Consider the following 12,322-nt stretch of genomic DNA (forward strand, 5'->3'; position numbering starts at 1 on the left):
CAGCATCAGCAAGGTCCCTCAGTAATGCCCCCTGGCCCACTCCCCCTCCTCTCTTTGTATAGGAATGAGCTGGGGAGAATTAGAAGGGCTACCCCCCACCCCCACCCAAGCTCAGAGTTCATCTAGGAAGCAACCCTGAGCTCCTCACCACTGGGGACTCACAGCAGCAGGTTGGAGGGACCTGGGAGGAGCCATCTTGACTTTGTATAGACTCCCCAGCCTAAGCTCCCTCTGCCTGTGCTCTCTGGGTAATCAGGAACAAGGCCTTCCTCTCCTCCTTAGATCAAGGCCTCAGGAAAGACTTGGCAGAGACCTTGGACTACTCAAGAAACTGCTTGGAGAGCCGCCCAAGAAATCAGGGGCTCCCTCCCTCCCCTTTGTCTTTCAACATCCCTTTCTCTTGACATTTTACTAATTCTCAAATATTAAAAAAAATTTTTTTAAAGACATTCAAGAAGATACATGAATCACTATAATCCCCCACAGGGTTTTTCCGGCCTTTACTCTTTGACACTTGGAGCTGCGGGCTCAGATGCCCAGGGCTCACCCCTCACCTGAAGTCAAGGCCGCAGAGGAGTGTAGCTTGCCCTGATTTCGACTAGGTAAAGAAGAAAAGGTGGCAAGAGCCTGGCACTGGGCATGTCTGAGTGCAGTTCTGATCCTGGACAAGCAGCATGGTGCCCTCACATTGTATTCAGGAAGAAAATGGGTCTCCGAGGGGAGGTGACTTGGCCAAGACCCCAACAGCTAGTTAGTCACCATGCTGACAGCAGACCAATTTGGAAAACCCCTGCCATTCCTTTCCCACCTGCTGCTGAAGAACAAGACAAGGACCGAGGAGCCACCCACCCCTCACCCCCACCCCACCTCCCAGCCTTCTTCGTTCTATGCCTCCAAGATTCCAAGGCCTAGGACAGAGCCTCCTTTCAGGCTTGGGTTGGACTGAGCCAGCCTGCCTGCTTCCTCTCCTCCACTTGGCAAAAAAGCCTTTTTGTTGTGGTGCACACACAGAAGCCATTCTCCAGTGTAGAAGGAATGGCAGGCTTCCTGTCCACCCAAAGCCATCCATGCCTCTGCAGGACCCTCTGTGTAGGTCTGGGAGAATCGAGACTTTCTGCCCATGTGGCCTGCAGTTTTGCTTTCACCAAACTCAACCCAAGAAACCACAGAGGGTGATGGAGAAGTTATCCTTAGCTGTTAGGAAACCCTGGGCGGTCCAGGCATGGGGACAGTCAGGGCACAGCAACCTCAGGCCTCAGATCCCATAAAACAACCGTGACCCCAGGTAGGGTACTCAGGTGCCATTCCAGATGTCTGAGCTTTTGCCCAAGCTGTTCCCTCCCTGAGAAGACCCTTCCTTGTCTGTTTCATCTGGTCTGAATTGTATATCTTCAAGACCCGGATTATGATGTCGGGGGGGTGGGGGGGTGGGGGGTGGGGGCGGCGCACACCTTTAATCCCAGCACTCAGGAGGCAGAGGCAGGCGGATTGCTGAGAGTTCGAGGCCAGCCTGGTCTACAGAGCAAGTCCAGAAAAACCAAAAAACCTAGATCATGTCTCTTCTCTTTCCTAGATTCTCACCCTCCACCCTTAGCTGAGTTAGTCTTTTCTCATTTCTCAGCCTGTTCTGGCACCCAGATGCTGACCATAGCTCCATAACTTACAAACCGCGTGTCCTTGAGCAGGTCACTTCCCCTCTCTGAACCCAAAACCCTCATCTGAAGAATGGGACTAACAGCCGTGTCTAATTCAAACAGTTGCATGAGACTTGGAAGTTGGTAATAAGAAAGCTATAGGAGGCTCTCAATGGCCTGTGCTGAATACGGTATGGGGCTAGGGACTGGCATTGGACTCTGCTGCCCTGCCAGGAGTGTTTATGGGGATGGGGCCAAAGGTCAAAGAAGTCTGAGGACAGGTGCCTGGGGGGAGGGACATTCTGGTCCCACTGGCTCCCTCCCAGCTGTCAGGCCCTTCTCTTGCCCCACCCCAGGACTGGTGCAGCTTCCCAAGTGCTGGGCTCCAGCCTTAGCTCAGGTTTCTTCCCCGAGTGCCCAACACCTCCCACACCCACGTGTCTCCCCAGTTTCAGGCTTCCAGAAATAGCCACCACTATCCCCCTTTTTAAGCCAACACCCAGCTCCTCCTGGTCATCCGGTGTCATCCCCACCCAGCATACCACAGCAACAGGCAGGGTCCACCGAGGGAATATTATCCCCAGTCCCCAGACTGAGAGGGCAGCAGCTGTGTCCCACTGCTGCCCACAAATGATCCAGCACAATCCTAAACCCTGTGGTCCCCAGCTACTTGAGCCACCTTGACAGTTGGAGATACTGAGACTGGGGAGAGAGTTCACTAGGCCATGACTCCTCCCCTCGGAGTTTGCTTTGTGCTGTGCTCGAGGCTGCCCAGGTTTGTCTCAAACTTGCAGGCCTCCTCTTAGCTCCGCCCCCTACCTGAGTGCTGGGATTGCAAGTCTCCAGGCTGGTCTTTTAATTTTGCTTTTTTTTTTTTTTTTTTTTTGATGTGTGTGTGTGTGTGCGCAGGAGTGTGCATACACATGGAGGCCAGAGGAGGACTTTGAGTATCTTCCTCTATTCTTCATCCTAGTCCTTAGTCTGTCACTGAACTGGAAGGTGTTTCAGCTAGGCTAGCCAGCCGGCCTGTAAGGTCCCAGGTCTCTGACTCTGCATGTTCCACTAACCATACACACCGAGACTAGAAGCACACACAGCCAGCCACACCTGGGAGTTCATTCAGGTGCTGTGGATTTGAACTCGGGTCCATGTGTTTGGACAGTAATCGCCCTTCTGCTCTCTAGACACAACTCTCCCCACACAGGGCTTCCTCATCCTGGGAAGAACCCCAGCCTGTGCACTGGGAATCTAGCTCTCTAGATGGAGGACTCTTCTGTGCCCAGAGAAGCAAGCACAACTCCTAAGTGGGGACACACACACACACACACACACACACACAGAAGAACCCTGCTAACAGTCCCTCCCTCTACCTTAGCTCCCTACTGTCTAAGAGATCACTCTGTCCCTCCCTCTCCAGGCAGAGGTGCGCAGTTCTGCTGCCCACCCCCTGGTACCCCCTGAGAGCCCAAGGCCCCTGAGCATGCTTTTCTAGGTCTTAAAAACTATCTTTACTTCAAGCAGTCTGGAGTGAGTCTAAGCCCTGACATAGTTGCAGAGAGCCTGAGTTTCCCAGAGCCCAAGCACTGTGTGGTGTCTGTTTTCATACACACCTCCAAATCGCCCTTGCAGGCCACCCTGGAGAGGGCCTTGGGTGGGTTTTAGGTGATCCCCAGGGATATAGGAACATAAGGCCCCTACATAGGACATTCCTCTGATATGCCACCTCTGGCTCTGAGGTAATGACCTGGCCAATCAGCAGCCTGGGGCCTGCAGTGCTACTGTATCGCTCAGGACGCTGCCAACTCCTGTCAGCCCTGCCAACTCCTGTCAGCCCTGCCAACTGAGACCAGCCCGGGCCACCTTCCCAGGTCTTGCTCAGAGGTAGCACAGAAACTTGACAAGCGTGTTTTCACCAACCTGAGAGTTTCGGCCCCTCTCTGGGGACTGTTTGTGTTTCGGGTCACGTTATTGGCTGGCCCCACCCTCTTTTTTTCCTGTGCCAAGTTGACATTCCCCAGGCCATCCAATCTCTAAGAAGTGGCAGTTTCCTTCCCTCAGCTGCCCACAGGACCCAGGTTCAGTCGCAGGTACTTCCGTTACCTTTTTTTTTTTTTTTACTTCCGCTACCTCTTACAACATTTCACCTCGTCTGCACAGTATGGCAAAGGGGACTCTTGCCTCCATTTACTGACAAGCAGCAGAGGGGAGCAATTTGCCCAATGTCACACAGCAAATGAAGTCTGAAGTGACATGAAAACTGACCTTTAGCCAGGTGTGGTGGCACATGCCTTTAATCCCAGCACTTGGGAGGCAGAGGCAGGTGGATCGCTGTGAGTTCGAGGCAGGCCTGCTCTACAAAATAAGTCTAGGACAGCCAAGACTACATAGAGAAACCCTGTCTCGAAAAACCGAAAGAAAGAGAGAGAGAGAGAAAGAAAACTGACCTTTGACCCAGTAGACAACCTTTGTCCCCACTGGATGAGTGTCCCCACTGCCAGTGTGTTCATTCAGTCAGCAAACAGTGGCATCTCTGAGTATAAACTGCAGGGACTGCAGACTGAGGCCCTCCAACCTAAGCCAGCTTCTGTCTGCTTCTGTAGCACTCAGCTGGGCCACACCCCTCCACGTCTGTAGTCTGTTGCTGTCTCTGCTACAAGGCAGAAAGAGTCTAGTAACAACAGTGACCATGTAGGTCCCAGTCTGAAATACATGCTGCCTGTCTCTTTCAAGGAGACACTCTAGAGATCTGTATTCCCAAGCCTTCTCATTAAAAAGAATGACGAACACAATTTTAAAAGTCTCTACTCCTATAATCCCAGCAGTTGGGAGGCAGAGGAAGGAGGATCACTGAGGCCAGCCTGGTCTACAAAGTGGGTCCAGAACAGCCAAGATTACACAGAGAAACCCTGTCTCACAAACACAAAAATAAAAATTATGGACACGTAACACGTACATATGCACCTTGTGTTAGTCAGTGTTCTATTGCTATGAGGAGACACCACAGCCATCGCAACTCTTATAAGGGAACACATTTAATTGGGGCTTACTTACAGTGCAGAGGTTCAAATCCCAGCACTCGGGAGGCAGAGGCAGGTGGATCTCTGTGAGTTCGAGGCCAGCCTGGTGTACAAAGGGAGTCCAGGACCCTGCCTCGAAAAAAACAAAAAAGTGCAGAGGTTCAGTGCATTGTCATCGTGGAGATCATGACAGTGTGTAGGCTGACATGGTGCTGAAGACGTAGCTGAGAGTTCTGCATCTGCAGGCAACAGGGAGAGAAAGACACTGGACCTGGCTTGAGCATTTGAGACCCTCGAAGCCCAAGCCCAGTGGCACACTTCCTCCAATAAGGCCACACCTACTCCAACAAGGCCACACCTCCTGATCCCTCTTAAGTAGTGCCACTCCCTAATGACCAAGTGTTCAAATACAGGAGCTTATGGGACCATTCCTATTCAACACACACACACACACACACACACACACACACATGTTTAATTTTAAGACCATGTTGATGTGAAAAGAAATATAACCCAGTCTGGATTGTATTCTTGTTTTTCTACTGACTAAGAAAATGAAGCCGGGCATGGTGGCGAACACCTTTAATCCCAGCACTCAGGAGGCAGAGGCAGGCAGATAGATGTGAGTTCGAGGCCAGCCTGATCTACAAAGGGAGTCCAGAACAGCCAAGGGTACACAGAGAAACCTTGTCTCAAAACAAACAAACGAAAATGTGTTTTAGGGGCGGATGAGATGGCTCATCAGGTAATAGCACTTGACTTGCCATCAAGCCCAAAGGTGCCCTGGAGGAAGACAAGAAGTGACTTCTGCTAGTTGTCCTCTGGCCTCCATCCCCAACCCCCCAGCCCATATACAAACAACTGCAATAAATAATGTTTTTTTTGTTTGTTTGTTTGTTTTAAGAGAAAGCAGGTTTCCAACTGTTGCAAATGTTTCTGGAAATGTTACAGGCCTGCCAAGCTTGCTGTGCTCAGCCTAGGGTTTGCCGTATATGGGCCTTTACAGTGTCCCCAAAAGTGACAACCCCCATTCCAAACCAGCTCCTCACCTTGGGTCATCCCAATAGTAGAGAGGCAGGGAGAAGTAGTTTTCTTATTTGGTCTGCTTCAGGTTTCTTTTTGAGAGAAAAGCTTACTGTGTAGCCCAGGCTGGCTTCAGTTCCTCCTGAGCATGCCTGGCTTAGAAGCATGAATAGCTTGGAGAGGACAGTAAAAAGCTTGGAAGAAACAGCTGCACACCTTCCTTGGGATGGTCACTTTCTTTTCCACTTCAATACTTCAAAGTTTTCCCTTTTTAGTTAGTTTTTTTTTTTTTTAAATAAGGTGAGTTTTTAAAATTTTATTTATTATTTATGCAGTGTTCTGCCCGCATGCACACCTGCCTGCCACAAGAAGGCACCAGATCTAATTACAGATGGTCATGACCCACCATGTGGTTGCTGGGAACTGAACTCAGGACCTTTGGAAGAACAGTTGGTGCTCTTAACCTCTGAGCCATCTCTCTAGCCCCAAGTGACTTTTTTTTTTTTTTTTTTTTTAATGTTTTGAACCATTTAAATAGCTTGCAAAGGAATTGCACAGTCCTCTGCCTCTATGCCATAGCCCCTTCTCACTTCTGGCTGTGGTCCATCCAAACAGACCATGTGCATTACAGGAAAGAGACATATGACACTCTGCGTTGCCCTATCCCTGTTTGTTTATTATGGTCTCTCTTTCCTCACTCTGTAGTCTGCATAAATTTGCCTCTTCAAAAACATTTTCTTTTTTAGACTTATGTGTGTGATGACTGCCTTGCCTGCATGTATGCATGTGGCTCTGGTGCCGCAGAGGTCAGGAGAGGGCAAGCAGATCATTTGGAACTGGAGTTACAGATGTTTATAAGCCATCTTGTGCTGGGAACTGAACCTGGGTCCTCTACAAGAGCAGCAAGTGCTCTCTGCTACTGAGCCGTCTCTCCAGAGCCTTGTCTTATTTTTAAAAATGATTATTCAGATATCCATTGGATGGATTTGCTCAAACTGGAGTACTTGGGTGTTTCTAATAGTCTTTTTTTTTTTTTTAATGCTGAAATATTAGGCAAGCTTTTATTCTTTTTTCCTTATCCCAAACAATTCCTTGGAGAAGAGGGAGTCCCTGTCTGTCCAAGTTCTCATACAAGCACTGCCTTTGCCTGATGTTTCCTGGGTCTGTATTTTAAACAAGGAAGTACTATTTGAAGAAGGCGCAATAGCCTGAAATGACCTCAGCAATTTCTAATTTGGGTGCTGGTGGCATTCACCCAGCAGAACTTCTTAGGGGAGAAAAGAGGTAAGTTATTTCATTCATATTTAGTCATTTTCCCCTGGGGCTGTGATTTATCAAGCAGACACTGTGAGCAAACCTTTAAAGTACTTTAGAAACACAGGGATGGTGGTGCATGCCTTTAATCCCAGCACTCAGGAATCAGAGGCAGGCAGATCTCTCTGAGTTCAAGGCCAACCTGGTCTACAAAGTGAGTCCAGGACAGCTAAGACTACACAGAGAAACACTGTCTTGAAAAATCAAAACTAAATAAATAAATAAAAAGGGCTTTAGAAAGTATTACTGATGATCACTTCCACTGGCCAGGTGTCCCTGCAACAAGGAAAACCAAGGCTCCAGGAGAAAATTTATAGTCTAAGAAAAGCCTTATGTCTGCATATATCATTCTGCAAAACAGTTTTTTAAAAAGACCTTCAGGAAAACATTCATAGATGATTTGGCCATTACTGAAAAACAATATCTCAGTAGCCAATCAAAAGATGAAAACACAGCCAGGTGGTGGTGCCACACGCCTTTAATCCCAGCACTCTGGAGGCTGAAGCAGAAGGATCGCTGAGTTTCAGGCCAGCTTGGTCTATAGACCTAGTTCCAGAACAGCCCGAGCTACACAAAGAAATGCTGTCTCGAAACAGAGCAAAACAAAAAAGGATAAAAAGACGCTTCCAACTTCAAAGACTAGCTGTCAGGCACAGAGAAATGAAGACAACACAATACCGTACCAATCAATCTACCAGAATGGCTAAAATGCAAAAGAAGACAATACTAAGTGTTGGTGTGGGTGCAGGGCGACCTGAATGCTCATACAGTGGTGATAAGGACTGACACAGTATGGCTTTGAAAAACTGGGACCATAGCTCAGTGGTAGAGCACTCACCTAATATATATAAGACCTTTTTTTCTGTCTTCAGCATGGAAACAAAAAAAAAAATCAATATTTAAAAACTTTATAATATCAAAAACCACTGGCATCCTTTGTCCAAACTAAATGTATGAGATACCATGTGCTCAGTAGCTTTATTTAACAAAATATGTGTATATAGTCATGAAAAGGCAAGCACTGGATACTCATAGTAATACCATTTGGGAAAACTAAATACTTCAAATAAACCAACTGTCCATCAATAGGGGAAGTAATTTATTATTGCGTTTATGTGTACACAAAGATATACTCTACAGTCCTAAAAATGGACAAACTGCAACTTCATGGAAAGACCCAGAAGAATCTCAGACACTGAGCAAAGGAAGTGAGAGTGGAAGGCAACCACGCCATCTCCATTATAAAGCCATTCCAGCTGTCCCTCAGGGCACAGATGCAGCCCCTGAAGTGACTGCAGAGCCTAGGGAGCCTGGGGAGCCTGAGGAGGGAGAACAGGACTCATAGCCCTAGATTAGAAGCCTGCGGCACCACTTGGTTGTGGGGCAGCGAGGAAACACCCACAAACTCCACTTGGATGGCACCCTAAGCAAGCCACCGAGGCTCTGGTTGTCAACTGTGCAGCCCACTATGCCTTTCTATTCCAGTGGGAATATTCATAGTAACCAGCAAGCCAAGAGCTAGGGGGTTAGGGGTAACTTCCTAAAGGTTCTACAGCCAGGTGCACTCCAGCCTGGGCTGAGCTATTTGAGCTGTATCTAAGATTCAAAAGCACAGGCTAGAAGCAGCCAAAGGATGGAAACCACCCATGTGTCCACCAACAGGCAAATGGTTAAACACAAAAAGGTCTGTCCGTACCAGGGAGCAGCGTTACTGTTTTGTCATAAAGGGAGTAAAAGTCTCACCCACATTCCAACATTAGCGAACCTTGAAAACATCATGTTAAGTGAAATGAGTCACACATAGACTGAACAAATTCAAACAGTAGATTAAAGGTTAATAAGAGTGGGATATGGTGATTGCATCCTTATAATCCCAGCAAGTGAGAATTTGAGGTAGGAGGATTCCAAGTTCAAGGCCTGACTAGAACATTAAGGAGATTTTTATCTCAACGCCTTCTACACACACACACACACACACACACACACACACACACACAAACAAACAAAAGATTTAGATCATGATTATTTAGTAAAATATGACAGAAAGACAAAACTGCACTTCCTTTTTTATTTATGTGTATGTATATTTTCTCTCTCTCTCTCTCTCTCTCTCTCTCTCTCTCTCTCTCTCTCTCTCTCTCTCTCTCTCTCTCTCTCTCTCTCTCTCTCTCTCTCTCTCTCTCTCTCTCTCTCTCTGAGACAGGGTTTCTCTTGTACTCCTCTTGGTGTCCTAGACTCACTTTGTAGACCAGGCTGGCCTCACAGAGATCCACCTGCCTCTGCCTCCCAAGTACTGGGATCAAGGTATGTGTGCCACCACATGGGCTTTTTTTATTTTTTATTTTTCTGGTATGTGTATATTTTCACCTGTGTGCAGGTGTCCAAGGAAGCCAGAAGTGTTAGATTCCCTGGAGCTGGAGGTACAGGTGGCTATGAGTCACCCAGGGTAGATACTGGGAACTCAATTCTGGCAAGAATAGCAAAGTTTTTAAAGATTTATATATTATTTATCCAATGTTCTGCTTGCATATACATCTGGACACCAGATCTCATTACAGATGGTTGTGAGCCACCATGTGGCTGCTAGGAATTGAGCTCAGGACCTTTGGAAGAGCAAACAGTGCTCTTAACCTCCCCGCCATCTCTCCACCCCGCAACAGTGTTCTTAACTGCTAAGCCACCGGTCTCTTCAGTTCCCCAAACTACATCTCTAAAGTGGTGTTTTGCCTAATACGTGATAGTTTATTTTGTTTTGCTGTAACCCTAGCTGTCCTAGAACTTGGTATGTAGACCGAGTTCAAAGCTGGCCTTGAACTCAGAGATCCACATGAGTGCTAGGATCAAAAATGTGAGCCATGCCAGGCATGGTGGCGCAGTCTTTAATCCCAGCACTTGGGAGACAGAGGCAGGCAGATCGCTGCAAGTTGTAGGACAGCCAAGGCTACACAAAGAAACCCTGTCTTGAAAAAAAAAAAAAAAGTGTGAGCCACTATGCCCAGCTCATGTGTGATGTTTTAAACATGTATACAGACCTAGCTAGTACATTTTTTATTATGGCTGTGCAGATTTCAGGGCCATGTACATGCTAAGGAAACACTCTACCACTAAGCTCACACCCCCAACCACCATCTAAACTCTTTTACAGTAAACTGCAGCTTTTCACAGTCCATGGCTCCTGGCAGGGGAGTGGGGAAGGACTCAGTTATCTTTAAGGGGCTGGCCACTGGGCGTTTCACCATGCTCCAATGAGTATATGGGCAACACAAAAAGGAGTTGGTGTATTTTTATTTTCTTTTTTTTTGGGAAAGAGGGCACAAGGGTGGGAGAGTAGACTGTGGGGGGAATGAGAAGCAAGTATGATCGGGTGCATTGTGTAAAATTCCCAAATAATCAATAATAGCATTATGTTGTAAAAATGAAAAGAATACAGTGTGAGGGGCTGGGAATGTAGCCCAGTAGCGGCAGAGCCCTTGTTAGCACGTGCAAGAAGGCAACGTGAGTACATTTGTATTGTACAATCATCATCATCTGTTTGCAGAACACTTTTCCTCTTACCAAATGGAAAGTCTACTCTTGTAAAGTGTCCCGCTCCCTCCCACTCCTCCAGCACCTGGCAGCTCCCACTCATTCTGCAACACTTCTCCGTGAATGGTTGTTCTGGGCACATCTTGTAAGTGGAATCATACAATATTTCTCTCTCCTGGACTAACTTTGTAGACAAGGCTGGCCTCGAACTCACAGCGATCTGCCTGCCTCTGCCTACCAAGTGCTGGAATTAAAGGGGTGCGCCACCATCGCTCGACAATATTTTTCTCTTGTTGCCTGCATTATTTCACTTAACAGAATGCTGAAGCACATGTGAGCGCGCCCCTCCTCTTCAATGCTAAATAACATTCCATCTTGTAGAGATGCCACATTGCCTTTATCCACTCATCAGTCAATAGACATATCTGTTTGCCCCCCCTGGATATTCCAAGTAGTGCTGCTTCTGAACGCTTGTATATCAGGACCCCTGTACCCAACCTTTCGGTTCTTTTGGGTCTATACCCAGAAATGAAATTGCTAGATCGTACGGGATTCTTTGATAAGTTTCTGAGGAAACACTGTACTACTCGCCATACTGGCTGCTTCATTTTGCGTTCAAACCAACAGTGCGTTCCCATTTTCCCTAGTCCCTCTGGTGACTGATATTTCCTTTTCATCTGGACAATAGTCCTCCCACTTGACATGCTGTTGATCTTGAGATCTCTGAGAATAGAAGAACGTCATATATTCAGAAAATACGGTACTTCCTGGCATCCGCGGACAACTACTTGGAATGGAGCTCTGGGCTACAGAGTGTGTGCATTCTAAAGTTATCAATTGTGCCTGGACAGCAGGAGGCCACATCTTTACTGCCACCTGCCATAGGGCAGAGATCCTCTTTCTCCGAGTGAGAGCAGGCAAATGCTCTCATGGGCTGACTAGCCCTCCTGTCCTCCCTGAGTCAGGAAAGGCAACCTCTGCTTAGTTCTGAGCTATGCCAACAGACACACAAACACACAAGACACACACACACACACACACACACACACACACACACAGAGCAAAATCCTGCTTAAGATGCCTCTGAGATCCTTCTTGCACCACATGGTCAGGTCACCCCCAGAAAGCGTCCCAAAAGTTTCCTCCACAGCTGTCCCAGGTTTGGAATGTTTTGGGCTCCTGGTCACATAGGGGCAACTATGTTTCAACATGAGCCGTCCAGTGAGTCACCTCTAGGGAATCCATAGAGCAGCTGCAGGTCCCTCCCATCCTGCAGTTTGGGCATCCCCAGAAGGAAGGCTGAGGTAAGGATGCCTATGAAGGTGCCAAAGTTCATCGCTGAGGATCCCGAGACAGGAGTCTGGGAGTAGGAAGGGAAGGGCTGACAGAAAACAAAGGATGTGCTACCTAGCTGTTTACTCCTGGGGTTAAAGGGAGATTCTTGCTACTGGTTCAACTTGGACAATGACCTGATGGGAACCACCACTTCCAGGTCATCCTACCAAGCAGTCTCCAGCTGAAGGCGGCTGGAGTTGTGTCCTGCTTCCCCTGGCTATGGCACGGGCAGTCTCTCTTGCAGCTATAGGAAGTTGGACCAGAGTGTCTGACAGGTGAGGGAGAGGCCTGGACTCTTCCATACCCTGTGGCTCTGTCTCCCAGAGTGAACAAAAGAGCTAAGGAGACTGCTGACTCAGCAGCTCACCTCACATTAGCCTCAGGACGAGGGACTTGAGTGATGGAGTCCCACGTGTCCTATCACCCAGTTCTGTCTTTTCCATCCTGGCTCTGATACCCACAGGCAGCGCCGGG

This window comes from Acomys russatus, chromosome 26, assembly GCF_903995435.1.
Source record: "Acomys russatus chromosome 26, mAcoRus1.1, whole genome shotgun sequence".
Lineage (NCBI taxonomy): Eukaryota > Metazoa > Chordata > Mammalia > Rodentia > Muridae > Acomys > Acomys russatus.